This window comes from Peromyscus californicus, unplaced genomic scaffold (genome assembly GCF_007827085.1).
Source record: "Peromyscus californicus insignis strain IS unplaced genomic scaffold, ASM782708v3 Scaffold_10__1_contigs__length_136768540, whole genome shotgun sequence".
Classification (NCBI taxonomy): domain Eukaryota; kingdom Metazoa; phylum Chordata; class Mammalia; order Rodentia; family Cricetidae; genus Peromyscus; species Peromyscus californicus.
In genome coordinates, this window is record NW_026294391.1 from 29167002 (window position 1) to 29180977 (window position 13976).

The following is a 13976-nucleotide window of genomic DNA, read 5'->3' on the forward strand; positions in this document are numbered from 1 at the left end:
TAGTTGGATGGGGTTTCTAGCACAACAATTAGGGTTATCAGGTAGCTGCAGTGGACCCTTGATGATCAGTAGTCCTTGCTTTGAAATAGCTCGTAGTGCTTGATAGAAAATTTAACATGTGGTTTCTGATATGTATATTTATTCGATATCGTATTTCTTTATGTCTTCTAATCAATCTACTACTTTAGCTTCATTTTTGTCCAAATACAGAATAACTAGAAGGACATAATTCAAAGCCAGTATGCCAATGTTATCCATGCTTAATTTAGACTGTGAACTCAAGGACTTCAGTGAAGCAGTTATAATCAGACATGTTCCTCTACTAGAAAAGATCCATGCTTCTCTTTACCTTTTCAGCAAAAACATTTCATTTCCCCATTTGCATACATACCCCATGCACTTGGTACTGTGTCTTAACAATTAATTCTATTCCACGTATATACAGAGTACTGCTGTTTGTTAAGAAATAATATATATTTTGTTTTTTCCCAAAATTTCTCATTTTTTCTCTTAAATATCTTGAAGCACTTAGCCCATTGTGATATATCTGATGCAGATATTTTTCAAATTCATTCAGCTTCATTGACCATGCAATTTGAATATAATTTATTGATGTAAGGATAGTCTTTGTCCTAGTTAAAGACAAACCGCACAGATGAACTTTAAAACTTGAAATTAGTTCATTAAGCAGACAGTTTACTGTGGATTTAGGACAAAGGACATGAAGGGCATGATCAGCGTCTATAGAAAGCTTACTATATGGAAGGAGAAGGCTAGCAACAATACAGTAATGGGTTGTGCTCTGTGTCCTTGAGGAATGCAGTTTGTCAGAGAATGAACAATGTATAAAAAGAAAATGGCTTTAAGCTTAGATTTAGTTCATCCTTTTAACAAAGTAATATTTCAGTCTTTACTTTTTCAGTGTTTTTAGTTAAAATTTCTTGTCTCATTTCCTTGTCCAGGATGTCCTTTGTCTCATTTCTTTATGATTACTGAAAATTTCATCAGAGGTACTTAAAAGTTGTGTACTAGCCAATCACAGTGGCTCACACCTCCAAGCCCAACATGTGGGAGGCTGAGGCAAGATGATTGCAACAAAGTGGAGAGCAGCCTGGACTACAAAGTAGGCTTCTGTCTCAAAAGAAAAAGAAAAACAAAATAACAACAAAACTGGAATGTCCAGCTGGTCCATCTCATCCTTTTGGAGGTCCTTTCTGCTACGCATTGTGGTACAGATTTAAAATAAGGCCCCTGTTCTCACAAATGTTAATTGCTGCCTAGCTTGGGAAGTAAGGCCACATGGTCAGTCATAGGGAAGTTCTTTGATGGAGGTGTGGATAGAACGCTAGAGATCATGAAAAGAGAAGTGACAGAACAAGATAGAAGGCCCTACAAATGCTTCCCAGAGAAATGGTTTGAAGGTGAAAGAGGAATGAACTAGCAGTGTAGCTGCCTTACTTTCAAGTAAGGAAAGCTAAAATGTGTTACTTCCTTGAAATGCCCTGCCTGCACAGAGACTGTGGAGTTGTCCCATCTCTGTTTTCTCTAATAAGCTGTTACCATCATCTACTTTTTTGTGGTATTAGGATCAAATCATGCATTCTAGATAAGCATTCTACTACTGAGCCACATCCCCGGCCCCGGTCTTCTTCTTTTGTCTTTAGCTTTTCCTTCCAGAGTGTAACCTCCATGAGAAAAGAGCCCCCTTGTACTGTTAGCATAGTGCCTATCACACAGTAGAAACTTGAAAAATGTTTGTCAGTGAAATGAATGAATGAAGAATGATGAATACTTGAACAGATGGAAACAAGTATATATAAAGACTCAGTTGAGAAACTGCAAGGAATTAGATGTGGCAGAAGAAGCCCGTTAAAAGATAAAGACTTGTGATCTCATTGAGGTCTTTAATAATGATATTTGAAGAGGATTTTTAATATTTTACTCATTGATATTATTTTTTCCTGTAAGGTCCACAGTTTTATATCCAAATGTGAATGAGATTTTATGGTACTTTCTATGCCTCCCTTACTTCACTTAGCACAATGACTTTTAATTCCTTATATGTTGTCTCAAATGGTAAGATTCCTTCTCTTTATGGCTACATAGTATTTTATTATGTATATGTACATTTTATTTTCTTCTTCACTATTGTGAATAGTATTGCGAGAGTGCAGATGTCTATATTTCATTTTTTTTATACATGTAGCCAGTAGTAGGGCTGCTAGACCATGTGGAAGATCTGTTTTTCATTTTTTTGAGAAATCTTCATTCTGTTCTCTATGATGCCCCTATACTAATTAACATTTCTACCAACATTGTGTATATTTTCCTTTTTCTCCATGTCGCCCCTAGCACTTCATGTCTTTTGTCTTTTTGATGATAACCATTCTTACTTGAGAAAGGAGATAATTATGTTGTAGTTTTTAAATTTTATAAAATTATTTTATGTGTATTGGTGATTGTATGTATGTATATCTATGTACCATGTGCATTCCTGGTACCTTTAGAGGCCAGAAGAGGGCAGTGAATTCCACTGTAACTGGAGTTTTGGACAGTTATGAACCACCATGTGGGTCCTGGGAATCAAACCTGGGTTCTCTAGAAAAGCGGCCACAGCGTTCTTAACCACTGAGCTATCTCTCCAGCTCCTTCAGTGTAATTTTGATTGGCATTCCCTGGGGAGTGGTGCTGTTGAGCATTTTTTCATATTCCGTTTTGCCATTTATGTGTCTTCTTTTGAGAGATGCCTGTCAAAGTCTATTGCCATGTTTAAAAATTCAGTTATTTGTTTGGGTGTGTTGTTATTGTTTGTTTTGCTGTTTGATTGAGTTCTTTATATTCAGTGATATTCTTGACGTTAGATAACCAGACACAAAACTTTGATTCAAATTTATAGTGTTATTTGGCTATTTCTCTAACATCATTGAACTCCTAAAGAGTTACAGATGGCTGTTGTTCCATTCGTGTTGCCACATTGGGGAATTTGTCTTCCTCTTTTTATCTTTAGTGCTTACAATGACATGACTAGGCCATTAAGCCTCCATGTGTGATCATGATAAATAGTTCATCTTCCAGGTCTTTAATATGATGTAGTTCAGATGTAAGATAAAATAATGGGGAGTTGAATATGAAGACCAAATAATACTTTTTAAAAAATACCAAGTCTGTTGCTTTATATTTGATACACTTTTTTCTGGTAAGAAAGCACAAGGCTGGGATTTTCTAGTTTTTTTCCCACAATGCATAATAAGGTATGAAGAGTTCTCACTAAATTAGACACTTTGAAAAGTGTATGTATGTATGTATGTATGTATGTATGTATGTATGTATGTATTTTATGTGTTTGAGTGTTTTGCCTGCATGTATGTATGTCCACATGAGTGCTGGTACCTGGAGAGATCAGAAGGGACCCGAGGGGATCAGAAGAGAGCATGGGGCCTGGAAATGGAAGTGAGCCACCATGTGAGTGCTAGGAATCGAACCTGGGTCCTCTGTAAGAGCAGCAAGTGCTCTTAACTACTGAGCAATCTCTCTACCCCCTGAAGTTTTAGGAAAAGAAAACTTGTTAATGTTAATTATAACTTGCATGTGTGTGTGTGTGTGTGTGTGTGTGTGTGTGTGTGTGTGTGTGTCTCGTGAGGTCAAGAGTTCAACTGCATTGCTGTGCTCCAAAGACAGCTTTCACCTCATTCTACTCCTTTACTTGGCTCTTATATTTCCACCCTCTTTTTGCTGTGTTCCTTGAACCTTGAAGGGGATGTTGTTGATGTCACTTATGGCTAAGTCTTTTGTTCTTATTACTTTGACCACTTACGAGTCTCTGCAATTATCACTGCCCATCGTAAATGGGGCTTCTCTGACCAGAGTTGATGGTAGCACTAACCTATGGGAATAAATATAATTCCTAGAGGACAATTTCATGGCCACATCCTGTTTATTTTGTGGAACAATAGCAATAGCTTCCCACCTAAGGTCTATGACCTCCCAAGCCACCCATATTTCCAATGATTGGAGAAAAATAACCAATGACATGTTGGCCTTATTTAAGAGAGTTTAGTATTCATATTGTCATATTTTATAGGAGAATATAAACCTAAGGTACTTTGATATTTTCCCAAATACAAACTGAATAGATTACACACACACACACACACACACACACACACACACACACACACACACACAGAGAGAGAGAGAGAGAGGGGGGGGGGAGGGAGAGAGAGAGAGAGGGGGGAGAGGGGATTTATCAGAGTGTTGAGGAACAATTGCAAAACAGACGTTAATTTGTAAATTTGTAACTATTTTACCATTTTGCTCTAATACCTCTAACTTCAGCAGAAGGTGTGAATATGTGGGTACCCCTGGATATTTTTCTTGTTGTTGTATTCCCTCAGAAATAGTCAGCCACTTGCTGCATACTAGCTACCTGTGCTATTGCTAGCTTTCTGTACATCGTTTATCTACATAACTGCAAATAGTAAGGCTTCAGTGGGACCTACACAATGCACAGGAGAAGCATCCCAAGGAAGTTAGACCGTCAGTGCCCCTTTTAAAGGAGTCTGTAGAAAGCTATTCTCACTAGTTTAACAGAGAAATAACGTTTTCTCTTTATTTTGACCATTTTTCTATTTTCATTATTTTAAATTGTGTGTATGTATGTGTACCTGTCTATGTAAAGTATGCACATGAGTACAGTGCCCACAGAGGTCAGGAGAGAGCATCAAATCCCCTGGAGCTGGAGTTACAGGAAATTGTGAACCAACCTTGGGTCCTTTGCAAGAACAGCATGAGCTCTTAACCACTAAGTCATCTCTCCAGGCCCAAGTATCATGTATTTTTCATGTTGGTCATCTGTCCATAATTTTAAGATTTCAAAGGAATTTGGTTGTTCTTCTATTAGTATACCTAAAAATTTCTGTATTTAGTAATTTCCAAATTCCTGCTCTTATATCCATGGTCAATGTGGTGGTTTGAAAGAGAATGACCCCTAAAGGGAATGGCACTGTTAGGAGGCTTTGTTGGAGTGGGAAGTGTGTCACTGTGGGGGCGGGCTTTGAGGTCTCCTATGCTCAAGATACTGTCCAGTGTGTTAGTCTATTTCCTGTTGCCTCTGGATCAACATGTGGCAGCTCCTCCTCTAGCACCATGTCTGCCTGCATGCTGCCTTGCTTCCCACCATGATAATGGACTAAACCTCTGAACTGTAAGCCAGCCCCAATAATGTTTTCCATTGGAAGAGTTGTCATGGTCATGGTGTCTCTTCACAACAATAGAAACCCTAACTAAGACAGTCAATATATTGGAATTTCTCTCCTGAACTTTGCTTTTTATCATAGCTCTAGGAGAGAGAGGGAGTAGGGTGGGGAGAGAAGCATGGATGCTACTTTCTAGGATCATTTCCTTTGAAAATTAATGGAGAAATGAAAAGTTGTCCTTTCAAATGATGAAACAATGTAGAAGGAAGAGGGCAAGTTAGAGTAGGTCAGTATATGCTGGCTGACGTTCCCAACATTCCCAACTTCAGAAAAATGGATGTTTTGAAGTTATTGCCAAAAGCGAAGGAAGCTTATCTCTCATTCCCCTCTTGGAAAGTGTTCTCTTCAAGGTTGCCACATCACAACTGGGGCAGCAACAGCAGAAAAAAAATGTCTAGTGTAGTTAAGTGGAGAGAGGCCTCCTTTAGCTTGTGAGCAGCTTCTAAGGATCTCAAAAGAACACAATCTCATGTAGCTGGGTTGAAATCCAGTGGCACCATCAGTGGGGAAATTGTGTTTGAGGCACAGGCTGATAGCAACATAGCATTTGGTGACCAAGGGTAGATGTAAATGAGACTACAGTCCAGATGTCTTCACCAACAAAGCTAAGAAGGAGCTTAATCAACTGACCCAACTCCCATGCTCTGAGCTAAGAAAGCTCTCCAGAGTTGATAACGTATCCCTTGGGGCTCAACAGAAGCATCATGGATTCAATCCCAGAAAGAACCTTCTTAGAGACCAGAGAGCCCCTGCCTTACTACAGTGAGTTTCTTCTGCCTCAACCTCTCCATGTAACCAAGCTCCTGTCTTGGTAGAAGCAGGGAGAAAGATCTGAAAAATCTGAGCATTTACCTGAAGGACTCTATAAACTAGGAAGGACCAAGTCACTACCATGCAAGTTCAAGGTAAGGCATGGACTTTAAAAAGCCAACTTAAATTACTTACAGAAAATTGAAAAAAAAATACATTTTCTTGGTACAACTTGGATTTAGTGTGTTTAAACTACTGTTGCTGCCTTAGCAAGATAATCTTTGATGAAATATATTCTGCATTTAAATTTAAATTTTGTATTCACCCATCACAATTGAATGTCGTTTAAGTCTGGTGATTGTTTGATTGAGGTTGTAGACTGCGTTGGGCTTGCCTAATTAATGCCATCTTGGTTTCAATTATTTGATCACTAGAAGTGGGACTTTCATTTTCTCATTACCTCCTTATTGTTATAAAATAAGGGTGCAATGAAATATTCACACAATTGTGTGATAACTGCTGTACAAGCAGAGGTGGTTAATACCACTTAACTGAAGGTAGCCTGACAGGCATCACTACCTTGTAGTCTCTGAAAGTTTTATTAATTTGCCACTACCAAAGTCTGTATTTTCTATATAGAAGATTGTTCGAGGACAACTGTATAGAGTGTATAAAGGTGTGGATTGTAGGAAGATCAACTATATTTCATTTTACACAATCTTTTTTTTTTTCAAGACAGGGTTTCTTTGTGTAGCTTTGCGCCTTTCCTGGAACTTGCTTTGTAGACCAGGCTGGCCTCAAATTCACAGAGATCCGCCTGCCTCTGCCTCCCGAGTGCTGAGATTAAAGGCGTGCACCACCACCACCTGGCACAATCTTTTAATAGAGAGCTAGATTATTTGTTTCTCTTTATCACTATTCTCTTCTCGGATGGGGTCTTGCTGTGGATCTCAGGCTGACTTCAAACTGTCAATCCTTCCTCCTCAGCCTCCTGACTAGCTGGGAGTATACCTACCTTGTCTCTCTCCCTTTCTATTTAAAGAGATGCTCTTTTCTGTGTGTGTGGGGTGGGGGCGGGGTAGTGAAAATTGTTTATGTATCTTATTTTTCATCTTGATAGCGAGATTTGCAGTTTTGAACATTTTATTACTTACCTTCTCTATATAACCGTAAATTAGTAAGTTTACCCTAATCTGTAGCTATTAGATGAATTCTCTTTAAACTTTTCAATTTGTTTTCTTTCTTTGTTTGAATGGTACTAGAAATTGAACCTAGAGCCTTGTACATGCTGGGGAAGCACTCTACCAATGAGCTGCATCTCTCTCCAACCCTCAGCCATCCATCTTACATCTACTTTTTTGAGGGGTAATCTACATACAAAAGTGTACCCATTAGGGCTGTGGGTGTAGCTCAGTGGTAGTGCACTTGCCTAGCTTGCAAAAGGCCCCAAGTTTCATTCCCAGCCCATGAAAACAACAAAAAGACATGTCTATTTATTTATCCAGGACAAGGTGAGTCTGTTTATAGTGCATTGTTTCCCTGTAAATCCTTCGACATTACCAGGCAGTGTCTGGTCAAGTTGATACTGGTCCACTAGGTCATAGTAGAAGTGCTCACAGAAGCTTCCTTTGGTGTGTGGGTTTGTGTGCATCTTTTCAATTAAGCAGTCTAAGACTTTTTTATGTTTTATGATAGTTTTGGCACTTAAATATCAACCATCTTTTTCAGAAACTTTGATTTTTATTGTAGAAGTAAAAATAGTTCAACTTCATTCTAAGTACTACGAGATGCCCAATATCCCAAGGACTTAAAAGAGATGCCATACTACATAAGCCCTTTAACTATTAGCCAGCTAGCAATCATTTATGACTGCTCCAATACTGGTAATGTCTCAGATGGTTCAAATATGTGTTATCAGTAGTTCTGTGTTTTTCATTTTGCCAGACTAAAGCAAATTGCACAGCTTTGCCACGCACTAGAATACAGGTGACTGTGGAAGAAAACCTTTCTTTTATTAAGAAATATTTTTATTCATTTTTTATATATGTATTTTTTTATTTTGCAATACAATTCAGTTCTACATATCAGCCACGGATTCCCTTGTTCTCCCCCCTCCCGCCCCCCTCCCCTTCCCCCCAGCCCACCCCCCATTCCCACCTCCTCCAGGGCAAAGCCTCCCCCAAGGACTGAGATCAGCCTGGTAGACTCAGTCCAGGTAGGTCCAGTCCCCTCCTCCCAGGCCGAGCCAAGCGACCCTGCATAGGCCCCAGGTTTTACAAGCCAATCACAGATCCTCCTCTTCCCACCCCTCCAGCATCCCCCCAACAACCCACCCCCTATTCCCTCCTACAAGAAGGTAAGGCCTCCCATGAGGAGTCAGCAGAGCCTGGTACATTCAGTAGAGGCAGGTCCAAGCCCCTCCCCTTGCCTCAAGGATGTGCAAGGTGTCCCATCATAGTTAGTGGGCTCCAAAAAGCCAGCTCATGCACCAGGGATGGATCCTAATCCTACTGCCAGGGGTCCCTTGAGCAGATCAAGCTACACAACTGTCTCCTTATGCAGAGGGCCTAGTCCAGTCCCATGGAGGCTCTACAGGTGATGATCTAAATTGCATGAGTTCCCACTAATTTGGTTTGGTTGTCTCTGTAGGTTTCCCCATCATGATTTTGATGCCCCTTGCTCATCCCAGTAATCAGATCCGTGACTACCCTAACTGTCATCATAGAGCCTTCATTCAGTAACTGATGGAAGCAGATGCAGAGATCTACAGCCAAGCACCAGGCCGAGCTCCAGTAGTAAAAACCTTTTTTAAAAAAATGAATCCTGATATGGTGGTATATGCCTTTAATCCTAGAACTTCAGAGGCAGAGGCAGGTAGATCTATGAGTCCCAGGACAGCCTGATCTATATAGCAAGTTCCAGGACAGTCAGGGATATAGAGAGAGACCCTGTCTTTCATTTATTTATTTTGCAGACTCTTTTTTCATTTAAATTTTTTTCTTTCCTTTTATGTGGGGCGTTTACCCACCACCTCCACAGTTCCCCAGAGTTTTCTTGAGTGTGAGCAGCAGGAAATATTAGATAGAAGGATTTATTGCGGAGAATCTTGCGGAGATAAACAGATAGAAAATAAAGGATAGCCTCAAAAGGGCCTGGAACCTATTCCAACGAGCCCCAACTATCTCTGCCCCAGGGTTTTAATAGAGACGCCAAGGGGTGGAGCAAAAGACCTCCTCCCCCAGCACAGCCAAGTGCAGACCATCTCAGACACCTGCACTCAGGCCCGTGGTCCTAATCATCCTCTATGTGGACCTGCTGGGTAAAGCCACGAGGAACCCGAGAACGGGCTCCCACACGTTTACATACTGACCCCTGTTCCTCCTCACTCCCCTTCTCCTGCTCCCCCCCCCACCTACCCCCATCTCAACCCATCGCCTCCTCATAGAGGATAAAGCCTCCCTTGGGTAGTCAACACAGGCTGGCATACCAGGTTGGGGCCAGACCTAGCCCCTCCTCCTTGCATCAGGGCTGAGTAAGGCATCACGCCATAGGGAATGGGCTCTAAAAAGCCAGTTCATGTACCAAGGATAAGTCCTGGTCCCATTGCCAGGGGACCCACAAACACATCAAGCCATGCAACTTTTACCCACATTCAGAGGGCCTAGTTTGGTCCCATGCAGGCTCCCCAGCTGTCAGTCCAGAGTCCATGAGCTCCTACTAGCTCCGGTCAGCTGTCTCTGTGGTTTTTTCCATTATGATTCTGAGCCCCCTTGCTCTTATAATGCTTCCTCCCTCTCTTCAACAGAACTCCAGGATCTTGGCCAAGTGCTTGGCTGTGGGAGAGACCCTGTCTTTAAAAAAAATGTTTAAATGTTTTTATTTGCGTGGGACTATATGGAGGGGTGCTTGTGTGCCATGGTGCTTATATGAAGGTCAAAGGGCCACTTTGTGGAATTAGTTGTCTCATTTCACTTTTACATGAGGATTGAACTCCCATTACTAGGCTTGTGTAGCAAGCACCTTTACCCACCAAGACAGCTCACTGGCCCAAAAAAGAACCGTTTTATTGTTTAATTGTACATCATTGAATAATACATTTTAGGGGGTTTGTTTCAAGACAGAGTTTCTCTGCATAGCCCTGACTGTCCTGAAACTCACTCTGTAGACTCGGCTGGCCTCAGACTCAGAGATCTGCCTGTCCCTGTCTCCTGGGTGCTGGGATTAAAGGCATAAGCCACCATGCCCAGCCAAAAGTCTTAACTTATGATTTTCTTTTTTATTTTAAAGCGGTCTGATTGTGTTGCTCTAGCTGTTTGGAACTTGCTCTGTAGCCCAGGCTGGCCTCAAACTCACAGAGATCCGCCTGCTTCTGCCTCCCGAGTGCTGGGATTAAATGCATGCACTACCACTGCCAGGCTTTGAGTGATAATTTTTAAATAGTAAACCTGATATATTGGCAACATAGCCCATTCAGCCATTTCAGAGCCCCGATGTGGAAGCAGTTTTGACAGAGGAAAGCAATGGCAGTTTTGAAGTGCATTTGAAAGACCTTCAGGAGGTCAGGGCAGTCAAGTAGCAAAGGAGGCATTTACCGAGCCAGTATCATTTTTTTTCTTCACTTTAAGAGCTAATTTAAATTCCTGCCCTCTAAGGGACTTTGGTGAGGGCCAAGGCCAGATATAAAGGATCCTACAGCATGTCTCTTTGAATTATCTTCATTTTTTGAAACCTTCTAAAGGCCAGAAGAACCGATCTATCCTCCTGTGTATCCTAGGAAGTACTGTGTCTTAAAAACCCAAACAAACAAAGCCAGGACTGGGCTTGGGGTATAACTCAGTGGTAGGGAAATTATTTAGTGTGTTCAAGGCCCTGGGATCAATCATCAGCACTAACAAGAAAAGAAAAAGAAAGAAAGAAAGAAAGAAAGAAAGAAAGAAAGAAAGAAAGAAAGAAAGAAAGAAAGAAAGGAAGGAAGGAAGGAAGGAAGGAAGGAAGGAAGGAAGGAAGGAAGGAAGAAAAGAAAGAGAGGGGGAGGGAGGAGAGAGAGAGAGAGAGAGAGAGAGAGAGAGAGAGAGAGAGAGAGAAGAAAGAAAACCAATCCAGAAATATGTATATTTCCTTAGTGTCCTTGGTTTGTTCATTTGCTTTTCCTTGCATGCCTAGACATAGCTCTTTTCTGTTTCTTTTCTAATTATTGCAGGAAAAAGAATTTCTTCATTAAACTAGTAAATGAGACCCAGTAAAAAGAATGACCTGGGTCCTTAGGATCTGTGTTTTCAATACACTCAGTACAGTTAAATGTTTGCAGTCCTTCAATATTTGCCTTTGTTATCGAATGTCTGTTAAGAAGAGTCATGTAGCCGGGCGGTGGTGGCGCACGCCTTTAATCCCAGCACTTGGGAGGCAGAGGCAGGCGGATCTCTGTGAGTTCGAGGCCAGCCTGGGCTACCAAGTGAGTTCCAGGAAAGGCGCAAAGCTACACAGAGAAACCCTGTCTCGAAAAACCAAAAAAAAAAGAAGAGTCATGTAGTCATTTATCACTTAGAAAATTGCTCTAATGAAGAATCGGGCCTTGATGGTGGACTGGAAACAGTAAAAGTGAACATTTCATATGGGCGATGAATAAAAGGTGTGTTCCAAGAGAACACCTGGGTTTTAGACTTTCTAGAGGCTGTGAAACATGCATGGGAACTTGAATGGGGTTGAGCAAGAGGAACAGCCAGGCAGTGGGAGAGTAGGTCAAAAATGGCTACAGCTTGGCAAGCACATGAGACCAGAGAAAGGAGAATCAAAGGTTATCTCATGTTCTGATCACGGAATGGTCTTGCCCACCACGGGGGAGGGGGGCAGGGGTGATAAAGTGTTGATGAATTTCTAAGCGGTCTTATTAAATAAAAAACATGGTGCCAAATATAGGGGTGAAAGCCTTAGAGATCAGGGAAATAGGAATAGCCACCAGCTAACCTTACCTCACCATGCAGCAGCTTCCAAAGTGTGCTACTCCCTGTCTACCTGCGCCTTTATTGCCTTGCTGTTCTGTCCTCTCATTGGCCCCTTAGCGCAGGTACCTCACTTCCTTATCACTGTCTGTCTGTACAGACCTCTAGGTCTCTGTGGTTGGTACTGGGATTAAAGGCTTGTGTCACCATGCTTGGCTCTGTTCCCTAGTATGGCCTTGAACACACAGAGATCCTGCCTGCTAAGTGATAGGATTAAGGGCATGTGCTACCACTGGCTGACTTTTGTGTCTACTTAAAATGGCTTCCTATTTCCTCTGATCTTCAGGCAAACTTTATTTATTAACATACAAATAAAATATCACCACAGTAAAGTTTTTAAGTTAGTGGAGGTTGGGGAGCACTTTAAGGGGGACATCATTAAATTGGATTTCTCTTTTCAAACAATGTCCTGGTTGCTGGGGGTAAACATGCAAGAGTGAGAATGCTAAAGGACTTGACCTGTGATGGGAGCATTCATGTACGTTTGGAAAGATAAAAATGATATAAGCCACTGTCACTTGATGATAAACTAGATATATTTGGAGGTGCAGATGTAGGAGATGGAAAAAGGGATCCTAAGTTTCTGGCTAGTATTCACTGAGATTTGGAATTGGAAACAGGCCCAGGTTTAGTAGAGGAACATTGAGAATGATTAGGCATTCTGTCTGAATAAATTATACTTTTGTACTCCCATTTTATGTTTCAACTAAATATTCATGGAGGGCCTATATGGCTTATTGAGGGTGGAAGGTATTCTAAGTTTTATGGAACTAAAAGAAAAAATAGAATTTGTTACGTAGGAATTGTATCACTGACTTGGTTTGAAGACAGTTTTTCTCTGGAGGAAGTGTCACTTTAAGATGCCATTTCTCAGTTTGAGATGTGATTCAGTTGGTAGAGTACTTGTTTATCATGCACAGAGCTCTGGGTTTCATCCCCAGCACCTCATTAAAAGAAGAGCATGGGTGTGGGGATGTGGAGATGGTTTAGTCAGTCAGTTGATACAGTACCTGACATGCAGTCTTGAAGATCTGAGTTTGGGTCCTCAGAACCTACATAAAAATGAAGGGCTTAGTGACTGTGCCTATAACCTCAGCAATGGCGGTAGGCTTAGGGAGCAGAGACAGTTTTGTCCCTGAAGCTTATTGGCCAGTCAGCCCAGCCAAATTGATGAGTTTCAATTTCTATAACAGATCCTGTCTTTAAAAAAAAAAAAGTGGGGGCTAGAGAGATGGCTTAATAGTTAAGAGCACTTGCTCTTGCAGAGGGCCCCGGTTCAGTTACCACTGTCCACATGGTGGCTTACAACTGTATATAACTCCAGTTTCAGGTGATCTGATGCCTTCTTGTGGCATCCATAGGCACTGCACACATGCGGTGTACACAAAACGTAGTGTAGTGGTACATATCGATCAATGATCCTTGCACTTTGAAGGTAGAGGCAGGAGGATCAGGAGTTCAAAGTTATTCTCAGCTACACAGCATGTTTGAGGCTTGCCTGGGCTACTTGAGACTTTTTCTGCAGGGGTCAAAAAGAAAAGAAAAGCAAAACAACCCAAGAAAAACATGGAAACTATTATTCATATCTATTTTGGTTATATGTTGTTAAAAGTATTATTTTCATAAGACTGCTCATTTTAGAGTATGAGCACTAAGTAATAAATACATTGAATTTTTTATATTCCTTACTAAATATTAAAGTTTTTCTGAAATTACTCTTGGCATATAAATAAATTCAAATTGAGAGCAGTTCCAAGTTTATACCAGTGGTTCTTATGGTAATGTCTAAACAACATGAGCCTTACTAGCAATTTTGCTGGCTTTTGGCATAGATGGTAATTGTTAGTTAAATTGATTTGGCCACCTCCACCACCACTGCCACCACCATCACCACCATCACCACCACCACCACCTCCACCTCCACCACCTACACAACCTCCTCCTCCACCTCCACCACCTCCAACACCACCTC

General features: G+C 41.2%; 1 protein-coding gene across 4 annotated transcripts in view; it reads left to right on the forward strand.

Moving 5' to 3' along the window:
- LOC128100409 (cyclin-dependent kinase-like 5) overlaps positions 1 to 13976 on the forward strand; it is a 182611-nt gene that overhangs the window by 92888 nt on the left and 75747 nt on the right. The window lies entirely within an intron of this gene.